Source organism: Ursus americanus, chromosome 9, assembly GCF_024610735.1.
Source record: "Ursus americanus isolate L20-20 chromosome 9, mUrsAme1.1.p, whole genome shotgun sequence".
NCBI classification, from domain to species: domain Eukaryota; kingdom Metazoa; phylum Chordata; class Mammalia; order Carnivora; family Ursidae; genus Ursus; species Ursus americanus.
In genome coordinates this window covers 64,430,894-64,444,716 of record NC_142135.1, presented here as the reverse complement: position 1 = coordinate 64,444,716, position 13,823 = coordinate 64,430,894, and the positions used below count along the sequence as shown (strand labels likewise).

The 13,823-nt window shown below is 39.7% G+C and overlaps 1 pseudogene; it reads left to right on the top strand.

Annotated features, from left to right (window-relative positions):
• The first annotated feature begins 390 nt into the window (after positions 1–390).
• LOC123786747 (programmed cell death protein 6 pseudogene) lies at positions 391–749 on the top strand (annotated as a pseudogene).
• Positions 750–13,823: the final 13,074 nt, after the last annotated feature.

Sequence of the window (13,823 nt, the reverse complement as noted above, 5' to 3'; positions counted from 1 at the left end):
ACAAAAGCAAAGTAAACTATTGGGGTTTCATCAAACAAAAAGCTTCTGCACAGCAAAGGAAACAATCAACAAAACAAAAAGACAGCCTACTGAATGGGAGAAGATATTTGCATATGACATACCCAATACAGGGTTAGTATTTAAATATATGTAGATTCTCCTCTGCACCTCAGCCCAGCCTTGCCTGGGTCCATGGCCACCTACGCCTACCGTCCTCCCCTGCCCGCCCTGCCAGAGGTGCGGTGCTGCCATACCAGGCTTTTGTGGAGCATTTTCCAGAGGCTTGATAAAGACAGGAGCCAAGTGATATCAGACAACGAGCTTCGGCAAGCACTGTCCGAAGGCACATGGACTCCACTGAATCCAGTGACTGTCAGGTCAGTCGTATCTATGTTTGACTGAGAGAACAAGGCTGGCATGAACTTCAGCAAGTTCAATGGCACCTGGAAGTACTTCACAGACTGCAGAATGTCTTCCACACCTATGACAGGGACAACTCTGAGATGATTGACAAGAGTGAGCTAAAACCAGCTTTCTCAGCGTACCGGCTCTCTGACCAGTTTCACGACGTCCTCATTCGAAAGTCTGACAGACAAGGACAGGGGTAGATCACATTTGATGACTTCATCCAGGGATGCATTCTCTTGCAGGGGTTGACGTATATATGCAGACATTATGATAGGGATCAGGATGGCTGAATTCGGGTGTTGTATGAACAGTATCTGTCCGTGGCCTTCAGCGTCGTATAACATTGGCCTTTGAGAATAGCTATGTGACTTAGGGGAGGAAGACTAAAAATATCAAATCTCTCTTTAAAGAAATGGAATGCATATGCAGCTTTACAGAATTAATATTTGGGGAAACCAACTGTACATATGTGGATTAGCTGATTAAGGTTTTTGCAAATGTAAAAATAGTTATATTCATTATTCACATACAAATATTTGATTTCAGATGTTCAATTGTGCCATGACATAAGATATAATAATATTTCAGGTATCCTGCATGCAAAAAATTCATCACGTGCATTTCTAGATAGCTCCAGTTCTATAATGGAAAACCACTTTCTTTTATTAGCCAATAGGAATTTAAAACTAATATGGAATTTGCACAGAGCCTTTTATGGGCCTTACATTTTTAAAATGGGGTTTATTGTATTTGTTTGAATATGCAACATAAGCAATGAAGCAAATGCACCTCCTGTCAAATATATATATAGATTAGATAGATAGATAGATAGATAGATAGATAGATAGATAGATAGATGATAGATAGATAGATAAATTTTTTAAAATGGGCAGAAGACATGAATAGACATTTCTCCAAAGAAGACATGCAGATGACCAACAGACACCTGAAAAGATGTTCAATATCACTAATCATCAGGGAAATGCAAATCAAAACCACAGTGAGATATCCCCTCACACCTGTCAGAAGAGGAAAAATAAAAAACACAAGAAACAGCAAGTGTTGGTGAGGATGTGGAGAAAAAGGAATGCTTGTGCCCTATAGGTGGGAATGCAAACTGGTTCAGTCACTAGGAAAAACTATATGGAGGTTCTTCAAAAAGTTAGAAATAGAACGACCCTATGATCCAGCAATTCTACTACTGGATATTTACTCGAAGAATACAAAAACACTAATCCAAAGGGATATATGCATCCCTATGCTTATTGCAGCATTATTTACAATAGCAAAAATTATGGAAACAACCTAAGTTTTCATTGATAGATGAATGGATAAAGATGTGGTGTATATATATACAATGGAATATTACTCATCCATAAAAAAGAAGGAAATCTTGCCATTTTCAACAATATGGATGAATCTAAAGGGTAAAATGCTAAATGAAGTAAGTCAGAGAAAGACAAATATGATTTCACTCATATGTGGAGCTTAAGAAACAAAACAAGGGAACAAAAAGAAAAAAAAGGCGAACAAAAACCAGACTCTAGAACCAACCGATGGTCACCGGAAGGGAGGTGGGCAGAGGGATGGGTGAAAGAGGTGAAGGGGATTAAGAGTACACTTATCGTGATGAGCTCTGAGTAATGCATAGAATTGCTGAATCACTATATTGTACACCTGCAACTAATATAACACTGAATGTTAATTACACTGGCACATAAAAAGAAAAAGAAAAAAATCAGAAGAAAAAGGTAAAAAAGAACACATGGTCTCCTGTAGGAAAGCATGCTTATCAGGTAAGAAGAAATTCTCCAAAGACTGAGTGTTGGGATTCACAGGTAGCCCCCTATCCTATCTCAAACATCATAGCACCTTTTATTTTATCTTTGATGCCAGGGATTAACTTATGGCAGTGATGGTTTAGACGTGAAGGTTTAGACGTGAAGTTGGCTATGGAAAAAGAAGTCCATTTATCCAGTAAGATACTAAGTCGTATCTGTCATTTATAGTAAATATTTAAATGAAGTACAAGTACAAACTTTCTTTTTTTTTTAATCAATTTATTTGAGAGAGAGAGAGAGAATGAGTGAGCAGAAGGAGGGGCAAAGGAGAGGGAGAGAGAGAATCCTCAAGCAGACTTCCCTGCCGAGCACAGAGCCCAACACAGGACTCGATCCCAGAACCCTGAGATCATGACCTGAGTTGAAACCAAGAGTCAGCTGCTTAACTAACTGAGCCACCCAGGCGTCCCCCCCCCAACACACACACCCTTATTTTTTAAATACAAACTTTCACTCAATGAGACAAGTGTCAGGAAACAAACGCTGGACTAAAATGTTGAACGCATTTGCCTCAAGTATGCAATAGACACTAAACTAGAAGAAAACATGTCCTCCAAAACTAAGTGTCTTTTTCTTGCCTAAGAATCATTAAAATTTGTCATCTACCTACAAGGCCTCAGTTACCTAGGATTATTCAATAATTTTATGGCTAGTTTAGTGCTCAAAATTTTTAAATTTCCTTCTTTTCCTAGCAACATTCCCCAGATGTGGACATATAGTTCTACACGTTAGTAAACGGAACTTACTGAACTTCTGGTCATCTGTGTGAGAGAGGCAGTTGGTTTGGGACATGAGGTTGACTCTATTAAACCATAATACATCTTAGAGTGAATTCTCCTCATTCGTCTTTTTCTTCTAAAAAGGGTTTGCAGAATGTGCTGGGGCAGAGCCTCCTATACCATGTACTTCCACAAGTACTTATTAAATTAAAGGCATAAAAATTTTATCTTAGTTTGTCATTTTGCCTTCAATAAAACTGTTATCAGCTCTAACCCACTTCATAAATGAGCTTTCAATTTATAAGGAAACGTCATTTTATCAAGACTTACAGTATTTGCTACTAAAGATCATGACTGTACAATAAATAACATTGTGTTCTATTTTCATTCTCTCATAACCACAAATAGACCTTTGCACCATCTTTTTTCAACACCTGATACATTAGTTGGGACTCTCCGCTGCAATTGCCAGAAACCAAATACAATGTAACATAAGTTTAAGAAAGAAACGTATTGGCTCATAAATGCGGAACGTCTAAAGTTGCATGTAGCATGGCCGGATCTAGGAATTCAAATGATGTCAGGTCTCTGTTTCTCCATCCTGTAATTATGTCTTCTCTTGCTCATTGCCTGTCCTGTCCTGCCTGACAAATAGCACTGAACCCCTGAAATACTTAGTACTCGTAAGTGGACAATCGTTTTGTTTTCCTGTTTTTGTTTTTGACTTTTTTCCCATGGATTTCCTGCAAGCATTGCAACTTATTATGCTGATACTGTAGCCCCCGAGCCAGGTATTACTCAGACAAAATATTGTTACATAATTGCCCGCAAGTATACTGGTTATAGTCACCTTTATCTACTCTATGTAATAAGGAAGAGAAACATGTTCATTTACTTAAGAATGGATTTTCTGTGGCTATATCTTTATGCTGTAAAGCATCTGGAAGAAAACCAAAGAAATCAACCAAACCAATAGCTACAACAACAGCAGCATCATCAACAAAAGCCCCAGCAGTCTCAGTATTTCCAAATGCCTATGCTATAAAATTAAAATATTGAACTTTTAATTTTCCTGAAGATAGTTCAATTTTACAACTGAGGCAAAATTCAAAGTGTACTTACGAAAAGCAACAGTTGACTTAATGGTCACTGGGCTCTTTCTCCAAAGACACAAAATCAGCATTTAGAAGCATTTTAGAATGAACAGGGATCTTGAGTTATATTTTCGAGATGCCAGGAAATCATGGGGATATTGATAAGTGTAATTCAGTCTCACAGCAGCAGTTTATAAATTTGCTACTTTTTAAAAATCCTGTCTGAGTTAAACAATACATTATGTTACATAACAAGCTACTTTGGAGGAAAACAAGAAGCTGGTTTACAATAAGGGTAACACTATCTTAAAATCCTGGGTGAAAGATGAAAATTTTTCCGTATTGGACTATCAGCTTGGAATTAAAACACCAGAGATGTTCATCTATGTGTTATAAAGAATCACCTGATACTTTTACTCGTTTGCCTTACACACAGCACTTTTACTAGACAATATTTTAATCTCAACTTAGTAGAATTAACAGGATTCCAGTATCTATACCAACTTCACAGCAGAAAGTATATTAAAAAAGTCAAAATATTCATTTCTACCCTGTTACTTGAATTAACAATTTTCAGGACTTTGGTATTTAAAATGAAAAATTCTCATTTACAAAAGAAGCATCATAATAGCACTGTTTCACATGTTAGTGAATCACCACCCTGAAAAGTAATAATAGAAAAGAAACAGAATAGATAGTCATCTATTCTTGTGAATGCAAGCAACAAAACATCTTCTGATTTAATCTTTTATGATGTTCAAATTTGATGTGAAAGAAACAACAAAGGCAAGTTTGATCTGATTAAACTGACCAAACTGTGAGGCTTGTCTCAAACACACAGCCCCAGACTTTATATCCACATGCACAAGCTTGACATTCGCCATGGTAAATGCTGAAGATAGTAGAATCAGCAATCCCTTGGTTCTAGGGATTTGGTTTTCAAAATCAGAAAATAGCTTCAGCTCTCAGTTTAAATAAACATTAGCAAGATGTATGAAGATAGGGTAAATGCCAGTGATGGGGTGCTTCCCCAAGATCTCTTTCAATGATGTTCTTAAACTGACATGATGTAGGCTAGGCTGCTTCCCTAGTCATGCTCCAGGGGAGTGTGGTCTATCTGGGACTTGTCCTAATGTTTGTCACCTACTACTGGAGACTCAATGGTATCACATACTTGGACAGACTAATGGATAGGTAGTAAGGATCTCCTGATGACATTAGATCTCCTAATCATTCCTCTAACAGCCTATAATTCTCCTTTGTATTAATCATATATCTATGAATTTCTTATTTATTAATCATATTTTCTTTTTTTTTTAAGATTTTTTTTATTTATTTATTCGACAGAGATAGAGACAGCCAGCGAGAGAGGGAACACAAGCAGGGGGAGTGGGAGAGGAAGAAGCAGGCTCATAGCAGAAGAGCCTGATGTGGGGCTCGATCCCAGAACGCCGGGATCACGCCCTGAGCCGAAGGCAGACGCTTAACCGCTGTGCCACCCAGGCGCCCCTATTAATCATATTTTCTATAACACCATAAATTCCACAAATCCAGAGGCTTTATCTGAATATTCTTCTCTCTATATTTACTGCCAAGAAGCATGATATCTAGAACAGATTAATGTAAGATAAATATTTGCTGAATGAATAAATGAGGCTATTCCAAGTGGTGTCCTCCCTGTTTGATATAAATTTATCTGACTTTCATAGTAGAAGAATGGGAGGTGTAGAATAAGTTGATGTTTCACCAGTTTGCTTATTTTTGAAAATACAGATTATTAGGCCCTTCCCCTGGAGCTACCAATTCAGAAAGTTTGGGGTGGAACTCCAGCATCTGTGTTTTAAACAAGTTCCCCCAGGTAATCCTTATAGTGGAGCAGGTCTGGAAGATACCATATTAAGGATTTCACCTTAGCTTCATAATTCTAGAATGTTCCTCTTTGTTCAGTGATCTGAGGATCTCTGAAATCCTCATAATTCCTGTGCTTTTTGAAAGAAATGTTGATATTATTATACTTCTTTGTTCTGCCCACTTGGAATTTCTTGATTTGACATTTGTAATTTTGACTACATATGAGTGAACCTGAACACCTCTGGGTAACTCTTTGTCTCAGGCATGAAATTTCATCTGATGAACTATGTGCCCCTTCTTCAGGAAAAAAAATTTCAGCTAGTGTGTGAGTCTGGCTGACCACTGAACATGTACAGATAACATGATTTGACTGCTTTGCATTGCATGCTCTTTTACTCTAAGAAATTGTGTTTTGATGGTGTCCACAAACACAGAGGCTTGTAGTAGACATTTGATGTTTTATTCTTTCCAGTATCCTTCCCATCTCCTAGTAACAGACTCCAAATTTTGCTCTGGAGGAACCATTTTTAATTACATGGCATGGCATAGATATGATTGACTTCACCCCAAATTTTATTTTTAAAGATTTTATTTATTTATTTATTTGAGATAGAGAGAGAGAACAAGCAGGTGGGAGGGGCAGAGGGAGATGGAGAAGTAGACTTCCCACTGGGCAGGGAACCTGATGTGGGACTCAATCCTAAGACCCTGGGATCATGATCTGAGCCCAAGGCAGATGCCTGATGGACTGAGCCATTCAGGCGCCCCTCCCTGTGGGGAGGTACCTGGGGGTGCCTGGGTGGCTCAGTCAGTAAAGCATCTGCCTTCAGTTCAGGTCATGATTCTGGGGTCCTGGGATTGAACCCCGTGTCAGGCTCCCTGCTCAGTGGAGGGCCTGCTTCTTCCTCGGCCTGTTGCTCCTCCTGATTGTACTCTCTCTCTCTCTCTCACTCTTGCTCTATCTCATGTTAAAAAAAAAAAAAAGTGGTACCTGATAGGCTTAAACCCACTGGTGGATCCCCACCCCCTCTGACCAAGTAATTGGTTGATGACAAGGCACAGAACCTAAGAGAATCCTTGAAGCAGAAGAAATGTTTGCTAGGGCTTCTGGTAATGAAAAGCATTTCTCTTCCATGAAGGCTACCAAAAGAAACCTTTCATTTCCTTGCCAGTGAGGGGTGAAGATGTAAGGTCAGAACTGCTGGGGCCATTTTCAGATCATGAAGATAAGAGGGCTCTCAGAGGCCCTGTGTGGAATCTGAGGATGAAGGACAGGGGAATGAGATAAAACCGGTCCTGGACAACATCACATGAGTTTCCAGTGAAGTTTCAATGATAGCCAGTCCTGACTAGCCTTTTCAAGGGTATGACCTAATAATTCTCCTGTGTTTTTAAGTCAGTTTATGCCGGGCTCTCTATTACTTGAAATCTAAAGATTCTTAACAGATGGTAGATCCGTGACTATATTAGAATACAAGCCTTCTTGGTCCTTGAAGGGGGAGATGGCGAAGCTGGGAAGCCGTGTGGAGCCAAAGATGTACATAGAGGCTAGCACACCTTCCGGAAATCGCATGGTTTTTGTTCCAGAAGCAAAAATAAAATCCCTTCACAAGGAGAGCTGTTGCCTACCTGGTAACCACATTTTCCAAGGAAATCCATAAACATAATCTAGCAAAATATTTTTTTCTGATATGCCAATTCATTATATGAAATCTCAGAATAATATAAAAAATTGAAATCACATTTCATTATGTATTTCACTAATTGCCTTTATTGGAATGAAAATAAAATTACATGAAATCAAGATTAGCCCAGAAAATTCTGGGCATATGGTGGCCATATCTAGGGAACATCCACCTTGTTTTATTGGAATAAATTATTGTTAAAATGAACACACTGCTAGGAATGCTGTTACCAGTCTGCAGGTCATAAAGATAAAAAGAGCTCAACCAACCTCTCAGTGCTGAATTGGCAAGTGAAAAGATGCGCTCGGCACACAATAGGTATGCAGTGAATATATTTGACTGACAAGAACCCTGTTAGGACTAGCGGTGAGCTATTTAAGCCCTGCTGTTTCTTCTGGACTTTGCCAGGCTTGGCTGCAGAGTGAGGATTCTGTAGTCATTAACCAGAGCCCCAAGCTACAGCTCCTCTTCCTCCACTTCAAACTTTCATAAGCCCTACAGTCAGGTGCTGGGCTCTCATCAGTGACTGATAGGCGTATAGGGTCTGAAGAAGACATTTTTGTACTGGGTTATTTGTTGAGGATAATCATTTCACTGTGCCTGTGTCAACAGGCTTGTTACTATGGAATTTGTAAATATATTCACTAAACTGTAAAATGATAGTCTTGTGTTGAAACTGACCTGCTTTTAACCTATGTGTTTTAGGCATCTGGCATCCAAAATTCCGCTGCACAACACCAATCAAAGTAGATGAAACCAGTTAGCTGAAAATAAAAATGAGGGTGATCACGTCTTTCAGTGTCTGAAAGAGACTAAGAGAAACAAAGCAGAGACTATCTTTGAAAACCCAAATTACAAAAGGTTTTTTTTTTTTTTTAATATTGGGAAGTATACATACCTATGTATCCACATATGTCATATGTGCGCGCGCACACACACACACACGCAGACCTTAAGCATTAATCAACCAAGGGTAGCAAAGCTTAGCCCTTGCCAGGTAAATCAGTTTGGTAGAGAAGGAATTATATTTCCAGAAATGGAGCCATGTGCTGTATTATAGAGTATTTGCTGAATCCTTATATTTAAGCTTCAACATCATAAGATGACAAAAGGTCACATTTTCTCGGCTAACCAAATGGAACATCTCATGCCCCCACCTGCCCATGAAAGAACTCAGTGTCCCATCTGCCACCAAATGCCCCTGGTCATTTTCCTGCATTTTCCTTCCCAATCCCGATGAAGCTTTTATCATCTCTTCCCTCTAGACTTTTGACAGTAATAGGAGTAACTATCATTTATTGAGCATTTATTACGTTCTAAGCAGTGTGCTAGGTGATTTACATGCATTCTCACTTTATCCTAACAACAATAAGGCAGGTGCTCTTCTCGGTCATGTTACAAATAGAGAAACTGAGGCTGAAGTTCATAAGCTAATAAATGGCAAAGTCAACAGCTGAACTGAATTTTAACCCAGCCTGATTCCAAAGCCCATGCTCTAAACCATTACATAATTGATCTTTAACTATTCCCTTCGGAGGTCTTTAAAGGATTTTAAATTTCTCTCAATAATTGTAAGGTAATATACCCCAATTACATAACCTGGTTCTGATACATTCAACTGAAATTCTTCTGATAAATCATCCAGGCTTCATGGAAAAGGTAAAATGCAACAAACAGTATTTGCGCGACTTGTGGCTTTTAGAATCGATCAATTATATTTAGACAGAATCTGGTGGTTCAGACTCTAAGAGAACACGCTGAACTTGTATTTTGCCCATTTTAGTAATGATTCACCAGGCTTTATATGTGATTCCATCTGAACTTCATCAGTTCTATATCCAGGACATTTTTTATCTTTATCTGCCAATTTCATTTTGTGTTCTCACTTTGTGCTTTTCCTGTAGAAATATTAACGATTTTGGAGCACAGAGACTGTAATGGTGGTCTTCTGAATACTAGTATAACAGTTTGACTTCTGCTCACTCCTCTAGTCCTCTCTAGACATACCCAGTTTTTTTTTCTTTCTTCTTTTCTCCTCCTCCTCCTATTTCCTCTCTCCTTCCTCTCCCAGAAATTTCCCATACCATCATTCCTCTTGGGCCCCAAGGTCATTTTTCTTTGTTCTTGTGGTTAGACACATGCACACGATATGAAAGATCTAGATACCATACTTCGATCAGTTTGGGTGAGAGATAGATATGGATGTAGAACTAGATAAACATATTCAGACAGAGATACAGAACTTCTCACTGTTTGTAACATGGAAATTTTTCACATTGCAGCATTCAGGAGATCAGGTCTGATACAACGGGTGGTGCCTTTGACTTGATGAAGTTACAATAAATACAACCACTTTCATGATAGTGGTGTGTTTTCTAACAACCCAAGCAATCCTTGTGTTTTCTTTTTTTTTTTAATCTCTCTCTCGTGCAGAAATACACAAATTTAATGTCTGTTTTTAAAACTCTCAGACACCTTTTCCTGTTTCTCCTTTCATGCTCCATGCAAAGAGATACAAGATCTGAGCTCTGTAGTTACGGAGGGTCTTTCCCTTATACCCCGATGCAATAATTTTTAGGAAATATCTATCAACCCTCCTTTTCCAGTCAAACTCCAAAACGGATTGTTGATTTCTTTTTCAGGCATTTTCAAATATGCTCGCTTCTCTCTCCCTTCCTCCTCCCCGCCCTGGCCCTCTGGTGTGTGACAAGGTGCTACACACTGTAAGTCTAGGTTGCTGGAGCAGTGCTACTGGGCTCTAGCGTCGCCATGTGCACTAGATGTACATATTTTATTATTACCTTTCCTCCACAGCCAAGACTGTCAGAGGAAACATGGCATTCTTTACAGCTTTCTGCTAAGTGTCAGGCTTTGCATTTCAGAAATATTTGATAAGTGGAGCATAAGTTGCAGGAGCACATCCATGCAAAAGGCAGATACACAATATAACTTTCACTCTCCTATTAACTTTTTCATTTCCCTGCAGAAGTTGTTTCTGTCCATATTTTTACTTCAGCTGGGCTGAGTGGGAGAAAGAACTCAAAGGGAGGTCGAAGCAGATGGTTGTCACAAACTGCATACGGCAATTGAGAATTAGTGTGCAAGCATATGCAACCTGGTACAGTATGAAACATTCCAGCATATGAGTGCCGAAATAAATCAAGCCTGGAGAAGATCGGGATGGTAAAATGATGAGCTCTTCTTTCCCTGTTACATATATATATATAGGCCTTCTGAATTCATTAGGATATGTTCTCTGTTTGCAGTAGGCAAGTTAACACCTAAATTGAGCAGATTCATGTAGATTCTGGTATCTTGCCTTTTTCTCTCATCCACAGTGTGCTTTCTGAAAAGAAATATTTCTGAAAAGATACGCATCCTTTTCACATAAGGAAGATTGGGGACGTGGCATTAATGTACCTGGATAAATTTAATTGGCATAATACTTACTAGTCAGATACAACACTACGTTTGCTCCGCAATTTATTCACAACGATGCGCCAGGTACTAACAGGTTATATTTAATTCCTATGTACATGTTTTGACTATTCATGACCCTACCGGTGACCAATTTGAGGACCGCCATTCATTCACAAGCATGCACTTCTGAGTGTTCTTCCAGTAAGAATGGTAATAAAGAGACACATACCAACAGTGGTTAACAGGAAGTGGAGCCAAATTCCCAGCCCAGAAGTCCGTAGAGTAGTAGTAGTGAGGAGATGAAGCTCTGCTGTGTTGCCTTTTATAGTGATAACTAACTGAGAGTCTTCCTTACTAGGACGCTTATCTAATCTCAGGAAAGGGGATAAAATGGGTCTTTCCCCCCATTACAAACGAAGAAGCAGGAGAGGAGGAGGGTTTAACTGTCGGTCACCTCTCTTCTCAGAAGAGCAAAGGCCGATGCTGCAGTCAGGTTTGGTCCTTTTGGGGCCTGTCTGCAGCTCTGCCCCAGTGAGCCGGAGGTTTCTGTGGCCTTGCCTAAAGCCAGGGCTGGTGAAGACGGGTCCACGGGCTGCCTCTGTTCCCGCGGGCAGGGCACCGCCACCCTTCCCTACCCTTAGTCCCAGGGAGTTTTTCTGAAGCTACAGTTGTTTTCCACAAGGCCCTTCCTGCCATTGCCTTTTTGCTTTGTTACCTTCCCATCTGTCCTTTGTGAGAGGACAGGAAGAAAGGTAAGAAGCAAAGAAACAGAAAAGGGGGAAAGTGAAAGGTATTGGCTCAAAACGAGATATTGAATTACATATTGGTAGACCAAAACACAAATCAACTCTGAACTACAGGAGTCCACCAACATGCACATAAATCATTTATAACGATAATCCAAGACTAGGTCCAAATCTCATTAAAGTATATGAATCCTTAATCTATTTTGGCAAAAAAACGCCAATACACGTTTTTTCTTTTTATCATAAATTACAGTTCTGTGGCACTGTGCAAATATTACCAAGCTGTAAGACAGCTGTGCTCCATTAAAATGTGTAATGGTCGCTGATTTCTTACAGCACATGGTCATCAGGCTGAATCTACAGCCAGTAATTAGGAAGATGAAATGTTTAATTGTGCCTTAATTTTGATAAAATTTATCTGTCACACATCCCGCAGCCGAGCATTATGCTCACAAATCAATGTCATCGGGCCGAGCAGGAACTCAAGCACCAGACTCTTGTCCCTGACAGATTCATTTGAATATGTAACTGCATGATGAGCGACCAGGCTAAGGAAGAAAGTGCAAACTTTCCTTGTTGACGTTGTTCTGTGAGGTATGTCCTCTTACTTCCTTTAAGGAAAAGTAAGGCTCAAAAATAGTTCCACTGTTCCCTCCTGATGGCCATGCCTACCTCCAGCTCCGACCACGTCAAGAAAGACAACCCAGCGTCTGTTTTATCTTAAAATCTACTGGCGCAGGGAGAAGACACAGATGGAAGAAGGAGGAAAAAACTAAAGAGGTGAATCCAGTAATGCCCTTTTTAATCCTATATCCTCAAATCCTTATTTAGGGGTAGGTCGGTGAGGTAGGCAAGAGCCACCACTTTCAGCTGGGTAGCGAAACATCCTTTGGTTCAAAAACTGTTAGAATGGTAGAGATGAAACTCCTCTTGTTTCATACACAGGAAAATGGAAAACCAAAGAGGTCGCCCAAGGACCTGAGCATCATCAGAACGCGTTTGAATTACCACCATGCAGTCACAGTTGAGAGAGCCTACATTTTACAGAAAGTTTTATAATTCTTATAAGCAATATTTACAAATCATAATATTGAATTCATTTTTCAAATGGCAAGAAATATTATTTTAAGCACAGGGAAGTGTAAGTACAAATACCTGCCAATACTGAAAATTAATTTGTATCATGTTTTCCCCACAAAATGAATCAGTGATCATCTTTCTCACCCACAATAACGATGGCTCATTATCCAAGAGAACTTAAAGAACATATGTAGGAAAGTACTTTACATTTTTATTTCAAAGACTTGGAAATAAAAATCACTGAGGAGGGTCATGGCAAAGACTGTGGGAAGTGAGTGGAAGGCCAGTGAGAAGGACAGCAACCTGAGATCAGGCTGGATGGTCACGGGGGGGGGGGGGCACAAAACAGCGCAGCCACCACATATGGGGAGTGAACAGTGGGGGGGGGGTCAGTCTCCCCAGGCCAGCATGTTAGATTCTAGATGTGGTTTTAATAGGCCCAAATTTTGCCAAAGGACACCAGCAAGTTTTCTCGGTTACTCATTCCTCACCAGGCAATTAATGAACCAGCTCAAGACGCAGAGCGTGTCCGCTTACTTTAAAGTAAAATAAGTCTCAAGATCAGGAATAATTTTAGAAGAGTCTTCAGGGAGAGCCAAATGGCATTAAGCTATAGCCTGCTAACAAGAAGACTCATTAAAACGCTTTTCTAAACTTAGCCATGGAAATAAGTCCAAGCTAAAGATACCATATTCCCCATTCCCTTTTGTACTATTTTCATGGGCAGATATATTCAGGGATTGGATAAGTGAGTGATATTCTAGTAAGCTAGTTGTATTTCATCCCACTAGCACACCACATAGGCTAAAAGAAGTCGGGTAGGCATAACGAGGAGAGCACAAATGGCACGGGGGCTAATACTAACTAACCGGCATTTTGCAAGGCTTCACGACAAACTGCTTTCATATCCATTGTCTTAGTTGGGGGGTTACAGAGATTAAATTTGTCCCATGATCATCCAAGAAAGATTAACACCAGC